This window comes from Oncorhynchus mykiss, chromosome 19 (assembly GCF_013265735.2).
Source record: "Oncorhynchus mykiss isolate Arlee chromosome 19, USDA_OmykA_1.1, whole genome shotgun sequence".
NCBI lineage: Eukaryota > Metazoa > Chordata > Actinopteri > Salmoniformes > Salmonidae > Oncorhynchus > Oncorhynchus mykiss.
In genome coordinates, this window is record NC_048583.1 from 28563326 (window position 1) to 28575777 (window position 12452).

Below are 12452 nucleotides of genomic sequence, written 5' to 3' on the forward strand. Positions count from 1 at the left end.
AAGGCATGAATTATATCGTTATTTCTGACTTTATTTCTGACGGATGAATTATGATTTCCATGTGTTTTTGAAATCTGACACTGTGGCTGGATTAACAAGAAGTTCATCTTTAAACCGATGTACAACACTTGTATGATTTATTAATTATTATTATGAGCATTTCTGTTTTTAAATTTGGCGTGCTGCTATTTCACTGGGTGTTGTCAAATCAATCCCGTTAACGGGATTGTTGCGCGAAGGGATCACTAAGAAGTTAATCCAGCATAAATTAATGTTTTAGAATTTATTATACAAGATACAAAAAACATAAATTCTACAGCACAATGGCAGAGTCCCCCCAAGGTGCGGACTCCGGCCGCAAAACCAGAATCTATAGGGGAGGGTCTGGGTGGGTGTCTGTCCGCGGTGGCGGCTCAGGCGCGGGACGTGGACCCCACTCCACCATAATCTTTCTCCGCCTTCATAACCGCCTCAGTGGCCTCTTTAGAGCGGCGACCCTTGCCGCCGACCTCGGACTGGGGACCGTAGTAATGGGTCCCAAATGGACGGGAGATTCCGGCAGCACCGGACAGGCGGGAGACTCCGGCAGCTCCGGAGTGAAGGGCGATTCCGGCAGCTCCGGAGTGCCGGGCTATTCTGGTAGCTCCAGACTGACGGACGGCTCTGGCAGCTCCTGGCTGACGGACGGCTCTGGCAGCTCCTGGCTGACGGGCGGCTCTGGCAGCTCCTGACTGACGGGCAGCTCCTGACTGACGGGCGGCTCTGGCAGCTCCTGACTGACGGGCGGCTCTGGCAGCTCCTGACTGACGGGCATCTCTGACAGCTCCTGACTGACGGGCGGCTCTGACAGCTCCTGACTGACGGGCAGCTCCTGACTGACGGGCGGCTCTGGCAGCTCCTGACTGACGGGCAGCTCCTGACTGACGGGCGGCTCTGGCAGCTCCTGACTGACGGGCATCTCTGACAGCTCCTGACTGACGGGCGGCTCTGACAGCTCCTGACTGACGGGCGGCTCTGGCAGCTTTTGACTGACGGGCGGCTCTGGCAGCTTCTGACTGACGGGCGACTCTTGCAGCTCAGGACAGACGGGCGACTCTGGCAGCTCAGGACAGACGGGCGACTCTGGCAGCTCAGGACAGACGGGCGACTCTGGCAGCTCAGGACAGACGGGCGACTCTGGCAGCTCAGGACAGACGGGAGACTCTGGCAGCTCAGGACAGACGGGAGACTCTGGCAGCTCAGGACAGACGGGAGACTCTGGCAGCTCAGGACAGGAGGGAGGCGCTGGACAGACGGTAGACTCTGACAGCGCTGAGCAGGCGGGAGCACCTGTAGGGAGGAGACGGAGAGACAGCCTGGTGCGGGTGCTGCCACCGGAGGGCTGGTGCATGGAGGAGGCACCAGATAGACCGGACCGTGGAGGCGCACTGGAGGTCTCGAGCACCGAGCCTGCACAACCCTACCTGGCTGGATATTCCCCGTAGCTAGGCCAGTGCGGCGAGGTGGAATAGACTGCTCTGGGCTGTACTGGCGAACCGGGGACACCATGCGTAGGGCTGGTGCCATGTACCCCGGCCCGAGGAGACGCACTGGAGACCAGATGCGCTGAGCCCGCTTCATGGCACCTGGCTCGATGCCTACTCTAGCCCGGCCGATACAAGGTGCTGCTATGTAACGCACCAGGCTATGCCTGCGCACCGGGGAAACCGTTGCTGGTCCACCTCTCTTCATGGTAAGCACGGGGAGTTGGCTCAGGTCTCCTACCTGACTTAGCCACACTCCTCATGTGTCCCCCCAATACATTTTTGGGGCTGCCTCTTGTCCCAGCCGCGCTGCCGTGCTGCCTCCATCCTTCGGTATCCCTCCTCGCACTGTTCCACTGCTATTTCACTGGGTGTTGTCAAACCAATCCCGTTGCGCGAAGGGATCACTGAGAAGTTAATCCAGTATAAATTAATGTTTTAGAATTAAGATACAAAAAACATAAATTCTACAGCACAATGGCAGTCATATTGTAACGGATGTCTTCCTCCTCCTCAGTCGAGGAGGAGTAGTAGGAAGGATCGGAGGACCAATGCGCAGCGTGGTATGGTTCATATTGCTTACAACGTGAATAACAACGTGAATAAATGAAACAAACGAAACAGTCCCGTGTGGAACAAACACTGACACGGAAAATAATCACCCACAACTCAAAAGTGAAACCAGGCTACCTAAGTATGGTTCTCAATCAGGGACAACGATTGACAGCTGCCTCTGATTGAGAACCATACCAGGCCAAACACAGAAATCCCAAATCATTGAAAAAGGAACATAGACAACCCACCCAACTCACGCCCTGACCATACTAAACAAAGACATAACAAAAGAACTAAGGTCAGAACGTGACACATATCTGACGTGTAAAACTAATAATGACTCAATAATCCAAGCCTTCTGGGAATGTTATAAAGTCAAAAATTGTGTGGGTTGTGGTCTAATTAAGCAATAAGGCCCGAGGGGGTGTGGTATATGGCCAATATACCACAGCTAAGGGCTGCTCTTATGCACGACACAACGAGGAGTTTCTGGATACAGCCCTTAGCCATGGTATATTTGCAATATAACACAAACCCCCAATGTGCCTTATTGCTATAATAAACTGGTTACCAATGTAATTAGAGCAGTAAAAATAAATGTTGTCATACCCGTGGTATACGGTATGATATACCATGGCTTTCAGCCAATCAGCATTCAGGGCTTGTCCCACCCAAGTTTATAATGCCTCTTTTATGAGTGTGTGTCTAATGCACCTCCATTTTCTTCTCCTGAAGCCAAGGACCACTGTCTCCGTCTGCTCCAACCTGCAGGGGAATCCACTCACCCTCCATAGCACAGGAGGAACACCATATGCCAAGAATACCAGGCAGGATCCAACCAAGACCCGGATACGTTCAGTTGGAGAGATAGCTGTTACAAATGTCCTCCAAGTGCTGTTCAATCTTCACAGAGAAACCCTGAGAGTTGGTGGAGGGATGATGGTATGTGTGGTGTATGCTGAAAACCACAAAGCAGAGACCATGAAAATGGTATCAATGCCATGGCAAAGATATCAATGGAATATGGAATGGCAATTGGCTTTAGAGACTCCCAATTCAGAATTGATCTTATTCCGAATTCCAGGTCTGTCTTTTTATTGGCTATCACCACACCACCACCTTGCAAAGCTGTGATACTTCAAAGTCTGGCAGTTAGCTGCTACTTCAGTCATCTGGTTATACAGTACACACCCACACGCGTTTCAATATTTGCCAACCATTTTCTTTAGCAGGCCTCCTCCTAGTTCTGATGCATTGCTAAATGGTATAGTCAGTGTCACAGAGTGTACTGTACTGTGTGCCCAGACTGCCTACAGATGCAATGTGGAAATAGTGAGTTCTGTAAATGGAGAAAGAAAGGGGATGGTGGAAACGTACATGTGGTTGTTTTACCTACTTTAGTTAAGTGCCCTGATTGTATGTCGTTCGGATAAGAGTGTCTGATAACTAAAATATAAATGGTGTGGAGTCAAGATCAGGTGTACCAGATGGCGAGGCTGAGGCTGCACTAGAGCTGTCTGCCACAGACATCCACACCTCAAGCCCTGTTCTCCATTAGGAAACAGCAGGAAAACTCAAGGGATGTCCTCTTGTAAAGGGCCCTTCCAGGATCTAACTAACAACAGGATGGGACCTGTGTGTACCTCAGAGAGACAAGAACTCTTTGTTTTCCTGTTCCGTCTAGTGCCCAATGTTGAAAGGGTTTATTTATGCGACACGGAGCAGAACACTGTGTGCGCTAACTAAGTTTCCTTGCTTGCGTCAAGTGGAACAAAACTGTGAAAATAAAATGCTGCTGGCTGAGACCAAGTGTACTGACTAGGCTCTGTTATAAATTTAAAAGGGCCCCTTGCCTTGCTATGATGTAGAAACACAGACTAGTCTTTGTTAAACGCTGGCGTTCAGGAAACTTTCCAGTGGGATTTTATCCTTTTTATTAGAAAAAAATTGGATTGCCATGGAAGGGCCATGTGGGCAAGACCTCCTCGCTGAAGCAGAGCAGATATCGTTCCCGATTTAGCCAGGGAGTTCCCAGCAGAAAAAGATAGCAGACAGAATATGTCAAACAGGAGACAATGAACTATTTTCTCTCTCCCTCTCTCCTTCTCTCCTCTACTCTTTCTCTCTCGCTCATTCTCTCTGACACACACACTCACACACGCAGCCATGTCAAACAGAGCAAAGACTGAGATCTGTTTTTTGACAAAACTTTTTTCATTTTGAATCCACAGTTGGTTTGATTTACGCAATCATTCTTGAACGATGTAAGAGCTTATTGCATACAGAATGTCCTCAATACAAGTTGGTGCAGATTCAGTGAACTGCAGACATACAGTAGGGATGCGACTCTGTAGTTCTCTGAATCTGCAGCACCTCGTATTGAGAAAGCTCTTTATGTGATAAGCCCTTAGGCTACATCGTTCAATAATTATTTGTATAAGTGAGACGGACTGGGGTTAAAATATTGGGATCCTTCCTCCTACAACCATGTGTTAGCTCGCTAACACAAGTCTTGAAGTCTCAGACAAAGTTACTTACTCATCATCACACCGGCGTAGTTCACCCGAACCACCTCTGTTACATTAGCTTGTTAAAGATGCACTCTGGGATCTTAAGCACAACACATTTGTATTAAACAGCCACGTGGGCCTTGGTGGGCCGGGTCCCACCCACTGGGGAGCCAGGCCCACCCAATCAGACTGAGCAACAACAACAATAAATATGTACAGTACCAGTCAAAAGTTAGGACACACCTACTCTATCACTCCCTGACCTTAGAGAGCCTTTTAATGTCTCTATTTGGTTTGGTCAGGGTGTGATTTGGGTGGGCATTCTATGTGTTGTATTTCTTTGTGTTTGGCCGAGTGTGGTTCGCTATCAGAGGCAGCTGTCTATCGTTGTCTCTGATTGGGAATCATACTTAGGTAGCCTTTTTTCCCACCTATGTTGTGGGATCTTGTTGTTATTTGTTGCGGTTGAGCCCTACAAGGCTGTACGTGTCATTGGTTTTCTCTTTCTTGGTTTTCCTGGTTAGCATTAAAGAATATGATTAACCTACCTCACGCTGCATCTTGGTCCACTTCTTCAGATGAGCTTTACATACTCATTCAAGGGTTTTTCTTTATTTTACTATTTTCTACATTCTAGATTAATAGTGAAGACATCAAAACTATGAAATAACATATATGGAATCATGTAGTAACCAAAAAAGTGTTAAACAAATCAAAATATATATTTTAGATTCTTCAAAGTAGCCACCTTTTGCCTTGATGACAGCTTTGCACACTCTTGGCATTCTCTCATCAGCTTCATGAGGTAGTCTCCTGGAATGCTTTTCCAACAGTCTTGAAGGAGTTCCCACATATGCGAGCACTTGTTTGCTGCTTTTCCAACACTCTGCAGTCCAACTCATCCCAAACCATGTCAATTGGGTTGAGGTTGGGTGATTGTGGAGGATAGGTCATCTGATGCAGCACTCATCACTCTGCTTCTTGGTCAAATAGCCCTTGCACAGCCTGGAGGTATGTTTTGGGTCATTGTCCTGTGACAGTCCCACTAAGAGCAAACCAGATGGTATGGCGTGTTCCTGTAGAATGCTGTGCTAGCCATGCTGGTTAAGTGACAGTGTCACCAGCAAAGCACCATAACACCTCCTCCTCCATGCTTGACGGTGGAAACCACACATTCGGAGATCATCCGTTCACCTACTCTGTGTCTCACAAAGGCACAGCCGTTAGAACCAAAAATCTCACATTTTGACTCTTTTTATTGGTGTCCTTTGGTAGTGGTTCCTTTGCAGAAATTCGAAGGCCTGATTTACGCAGTCTCCTCTGAACAGTTGATGTTTATGTGTCTGTTTATTGAACTGTGTGAAGCATTTATTTGGTCTGCAATCTGAGGTGCAGTTAATTGCCGATTTCTGAGACTGGTAACTCTAATGAACTTATCCTCTGCAGCAGAAGTAACTCTGGATCTTCCTTTCCTGTGGCAGTCCTCATGAGAACCCGTTTCATCATAGCTCTTGATGCTTTTGCAACTGCACTTGAAGAAACTTTCAAAGTTCTTGAAATGTTCCAGATTGACTGACCTTCATGTCTTAAAGTAATGATGGACTGTCATTTCTCTTTACTTTTTGAGCTGTTCTTGCCATAATATGGACTTGGTCTTTTACCAAATAGGGCTATCTTCTGTATACCACCCCTACCTTGTCACAACATAACCGATTGGGTCAAACGCATTATTAAGAAGGAAAGAAATTCCACAAATTAACTTTTAACAAGGCACACCTGTTAATTGAAATGCATTTCAGGTGACTACCTCATGAAGCTGGTTGAGAGAATGCCAAGAGTGTGCAAAGCTGTCGTCAAGGCTCAGGGTGGCTACTTTGAAGAATCTCAAATATAAAATATATTTTGATTTGTTTAACACTTTTTGGTCACTACATGATTCCATGTATGTTATTTCATAGTTTTAATGTCTTCACTATTATTCTACAATGTAGAAAATAGTACAAAATAAAGAAAAACCCTTGAATGAATAGGTGTGTCCAAACTTTTGACTGGTATTGTATATATTTTTTATGCTCTCTACTTGTCAGTGTTCCAAATGGGACATTATTTGTCTTTTTACCTAAACATGCAGGCACCATCAGATAGAATTCATAGCAATCAGTGCACTGGAATGACATTCACTCTCATGGGATGGGTGGCCAAAAATAACTAACTGAAAGCCACACCCCCAATAAGCCACAGATATGACCGCATTGAGGCATATGTCACTGTGATTCTATGGCTATATGCACCATGCCTCTGCTTCATTTATTCATTTAGCAAACAAGGCATCTCATAAATTATAATCCAGTGCCTTTATCGCAGTCAACACACCTATGTTTTAGCTTGAATTAGAGTTTAAAAATGTATCATATTCCCTCAGCCTCCTGGCAAAATATGTAGAATAGCACGAGATTAGCTGTAAAACTTCACATTTTAAGCTTTGTCCCATGGCTAAATGTGTATAATTGCAGGAAGTTAACTGTTTTCTTTGGCCCATACACGTTTCTACAGGCCCACCCACCAAATAATTTATGACTACACTACTGGTATCCTATTGCACAAATTGGATTTGTAACATATGAAATAGATCACATAGTACACAATTGGATGAAGTAGTACACTGGCTCAAGAGCCCATTTTCAAAACTAGTGGCTAAAATTTTACAAATGTTCGAGTGCATCTTTAATTAAAGGCTTCCCACATACAAACTAGGGGTGGATGAAATGTGTCAGTCAGCTGAGCTTAAGTCTAGGCACTAGTTTGGGGCTCTAACACAAGTCTTTAGGTCCACCGATACATAAGCATGATAATAGCTTCCCACATGCAAACTGGGTGGGGGGGGGGGGGGGGGGGGTGGACAGAAGGACATGATGATGAATGAGCTGTCTGATAGGTTGGCAGTGGTGAGGGAGCCCTCTGCTGAAGGGTGCCGTGTAAAAGAGCACATCACATAAAAGAAGGGCACACACAGCAGAATAACGACTGACAATTTCCCTGGCTCAGCCAAAAAAACATTGCGACGATGGATCACTGATCAATTACCAATCAGTCACACAAAAGGCAGCAACAGCACTGAACACAGCTTAGTCTTTCGTTCCTTTCATTAATAAAAACATCAGCCGTTTTTTAATTGCTGATTAAACACACAAAGACACAGTATGCCTACGACATGCTTTCTCCTGCGTGCATTTACAGTGTAACGCCTTCATACTGTGTAATCCTCAAATGCTGAACCTCTGAGCTGGCCATTCCAGTAAGGGTAATAGTATGTTATTATGTAATAGCATAATAATATTATGTAATAGTATATACTGTGGGAGATGAAGGAGGGTAGGGATCACACAGAACTATATGGTGGAAATAGAAATGTCAAACCTCAAAAGCTTCTATTCCTACTGCTGTTTCAACCCGCTATTCCTTCCTTCCCTCCACTATGTGAATTTTCATGTGTGCCACTCCCCTGGAGACACAACACTGGAAACAAACATCCATCCAAACAACCCAAAGCAATATGCTTCCCCCCTTCGTAAACAAACACAGAGCTGGAAATGAAATAACAGATTTGAATAAATACTTTGTCTGTAAATGCATGTTTTAGATCAGAGAGGGGTTGCGGTTGGAGGGTTAGAACACTGGGGATTGGGAGCTGGGGGGAACTCCCTAGAGAGAGACATAAGGATGTGCATCGCTGAGTGAAACAATATCCCCTTTAACAGTGAAAATGACATTCAGTGGAATCTGAGACAGGGCACATAGGCAGCCCCAGCCAGAGGGCATGTAGTCTGAGCCTGGGTAGCGGGGAGGGTAGTCTGGGGCTGAGGCAAGGGTATGAGTTTGGGGCAGAGGCTGAGACTGGGGTTGGAGCCTGGGCTTTGGCTAACTGGTTTTTTTTTAACGACTTGGAAGAGTCCTTCAGATGACGAGATACAGAGAGAAGAGGTTAGATAAAGCTCACTCCCCCTCCCCTTGTTCTTATCCATTAAAACAGATACATGCCCACTCACTCTCACTCAGAACGTTCAATCCTTGATAAGACTTTAGTGTTCGAGAATAGTGGTCATAGACTATATGTCTGTCTGTCTGTTGTCAGTCTCCCTGTCTGCTTAGGCCTACTGACTGACTCCTCTCCAACAGAGAATTTTCCAGCAATGTTCCAACAGAGAATTCACTCTGTTAGAGTTAAATTAACACCCAGTAGTGTAAAAACAACCCCAGTGTTGGTGTTAATAACCAGAGTTATTGTTTTACACTGTGGAGAGTAACACAGTCCCATCAAAACTACACCCATCATTACCATATTTCCCAGAATGCTATGCATGTACATTGATTGATTATCTTATGCTACACAAAGATAATAAATAACATTTTTCAAGATTAATAACATACATTTTTCTAAACAAATACAATCAGTTAGTTACATTTATTGCACGCGTCACTGAAATGGTTGTTCCGGTTTAAATGGTTGAGGTAGTCTCCTTTATCTGAGTTCCTAACCTTGGTAGTCATTCTGAATACAAGTTGTGGTTGAATAAAAACTCTGTCTGAATTCTAAAAGGAATTAGACATCACATTGCCAGCCAGCATAATGTGACTTGCAGGCCTGATGATGCCTGTAATTTGTAAACCAGGATTTTCCTAACACCATTCTGTTAGGGGGAAAACTAGGCCATCAAAGCAAGGCCTTATGATATATGTGATGTATTGTCATCAAGTAAAATTTGTAATGATAATATTCACCTAGGTAGTAATTTGGTGAAAGCCACAGGCTTTTAAAAGGCAAGAATTCAATAACTATCTCTCTGTCACTAACAAATACAGTCATGGGTGGTAACTCTGCAATTTACTCGAAAAGAAAAGGCACCATATGCAAATTAGTTCTAAAATAACACCCAAAATCACTTACTGTAACAGTGTTTTTGCATACCACTAGTAGGAGTTGACTCTAGATTAACACTAGCTTTGAATAGAAATTACACTGTGAGTATTACTTACCCAATAGTGTTAAATTTAAGTTGATTTCCTACACCACGAAGTGTTACAAAAACCCTCAAAATGGAACACTATAATCAGAGCACTCTGTAGAGTGGTACCATATGTTGTCTGAGATAGTGGCAGTGGTTTAGTAGCCTGGTCCTAGATATGTTTGTGCCGTATAGCCAACTACTAGGTCATTGGTTATAACTTACAGATCTGATCTTACAAACAGATCTGCGACAAGGCTCGTGCCGAGGTCTAAACTCTGAAGCAAGTAGCAGATCAGAGTGATTTTCTGATGCCTGTTGACCTGGATCTGTTTAGCCACTTCAGTCCCCTCCAGACCAAGCCCAGGCCAGGCACATTCTAGGCCCATAGACTGTATATAAATAGGCCTCACCGTAGCATTCCCTTCATCGATCCCATTTACACTGTCATTTTCCCCCTTTATTCCAGCCTCCATCCATCCCCTCATCCATTCCCTCCATCCCTTCATCCATTCCCTTCATCCACCTCATCCATTTCCTTCATCCCCTCGTCCCCTCATTCATTCCATCCTCTCATCAATTCCCTTCATCCCCTCATCCATTCCCTTCATCCCCTCATCCATTCCCTTCATCCCCTCATCCATTTCCTTCATCCCCTCATCCATTCCCTTCATCCCCTCATCCATTCTATCCTCTCATCCATTCCCTCCATCCCGTTATCCATTCCCTTCATCCCCTCATCCATTCTCTTCATCCCTTCATCCCGTCTTTCATTCCCTTCATCCCCTCATCCATTCTCTTCACCCCCTCATCCATTCCCTTCATCCCCTCATCCATTCCCTCCATCCCCTCATTCATTCTCTTCACCCGCTCATCCATTCCCTTCATCCCATCATCCATTCCCTTCATCACTTCATCCATTCCCTTCATCCCCTCATACATTCCCTTCACCCCCTCATACATTCCCTTCACCCCCTCATACATTCGCCCCCTCATACATTCCCTTCACCCCCTCATCCATTCCCTTCATCCCCTCATCCATTCCCTCCATCCCCTCATCCATTCTCTTCACCCGCTCATCCATTCCCTTCATCCCATCATCCATTCCCTTCATCACTTCATCCATTCCCTTCATCCCCTCATACATTCCCTTCACCCCCTCATACATTCCCTTCATCCCCTCATCCATTCTCTTCACACGCTCATCCATTCCCTTCATCACGTCATCCATTATTCCCTTCATCACTTCATCAATTCCCTTCACCCCCTCATACATTCCCTTCACCCCCTCATACATTCCCTTCACCCCCTCATCCATTCCCTTCACCCCCTCATCCATTCCCTTCACCCCCTCATCCATTCCCTTCACCCCCTCATCCATTCCCTTCATCCCCTCATCCATTCCCTCCATCCCCTCATCCATTCTCTTTACACTATACTTTCCCCCCTTTTTCTCTTGATCTCTCTTGCTATCTTTCACCATTTTCCTGCCTAACTCTCATGCTCAGTCGGTTCTCTTTCCCTATCACAGGCTGGGAGGCATCTCTTTCAGATCTCAAGTTATTACACTTTTTCTCAATCGCTTTAGCTCAATTCTCTAATGAGAATTAAAAAAATTCAAAACTATAGGTTCAAATCTCTGAACAATTAGTTTGTTGTTCACACCAGATTTGAATTTCTTATTAATTTAAACAACTTGCACGTGTTTTGGCACGTGTCCAAAATAGTAAGTACAATTGTCTACAATTTGCACAATAACTACATGCACATGGCTGATCCAACTGATGAGTTGATTCTCAGTGTAATTATCATACTCTTCACAACTTCTAAACATTCTTTCATCGTGTGGGCCATCACATGCAAAATGATCCATTCAATGATCAGAATCAGTCAGACATACATACATACATACATGTATATTCCATCAATATCTATGACATGGAATGTTTGTGATGTCTGCTAAATTGGCAAATTACCTGCCAGGTGACATAGTTTAAAAATATATATATATTTGACCTTTATTTAACTAGGCAAGTCAGTTAAGAAAAAAATTCTTATTTTCAATGACGGCCTAGGAACAGTGGGTTAACTGCCTGTTCAGGGGCAGAACGACAGATTTGTACCTTGTCAGCTCGAGGATATGAACTTGCAATCTTTCGGTTACTAGGCCAACGCTCTAACCACTAGGAATCACAATCTTACCAATCACCAATCAAGTTTGGAAGCATATATATGGAGCTTGCCCACAGCACAATCACTGTCATTTTGAACATGGAGGGGCATCACAGCCCTGAACAGCAGCTACATGCTCGTGGAATAGAAGATCAGAAGATGTGTAAGAATGCGTGGTGGTGGTGGTGTTAGGGGAAGACATAATAGAGGAAGAGGTAGAAGACATGAAGGATGTAATCAGAGCCACAAATGTGGACCATATCATAAACCATGGTCTGACAATGGAAGAGGCTGGTCGGAGAGTACAGCCTAATGTAAAACAGGTCCACAGTGTCATCAATTGTGCAAACATTCGGTAGGGAAAACAGGTTAACATGTACTCGTTCTTTACTTTTGGTACAGCATTTCATTCACAACAATACAGCAACTATTGTAAAGGTAAATGCAAGTCTGAAAATCACATACTGTGAGCATGTACTGTAAGATATGTATGAGGAATATACAGTAATACAGCACATTTTGAATGCAATATATTATCTGTAACATGATCTATTTGTGAATTCTGCATGTCATATATAGGACTGCACAACGACCACATGCTGGTGGCAGAACAGCAGTATTCAGCCATCAGCAAGAACAAGACATTTGCAACATGGTCATAGCCAACAATTCCATCAGGCTAAGAGAGA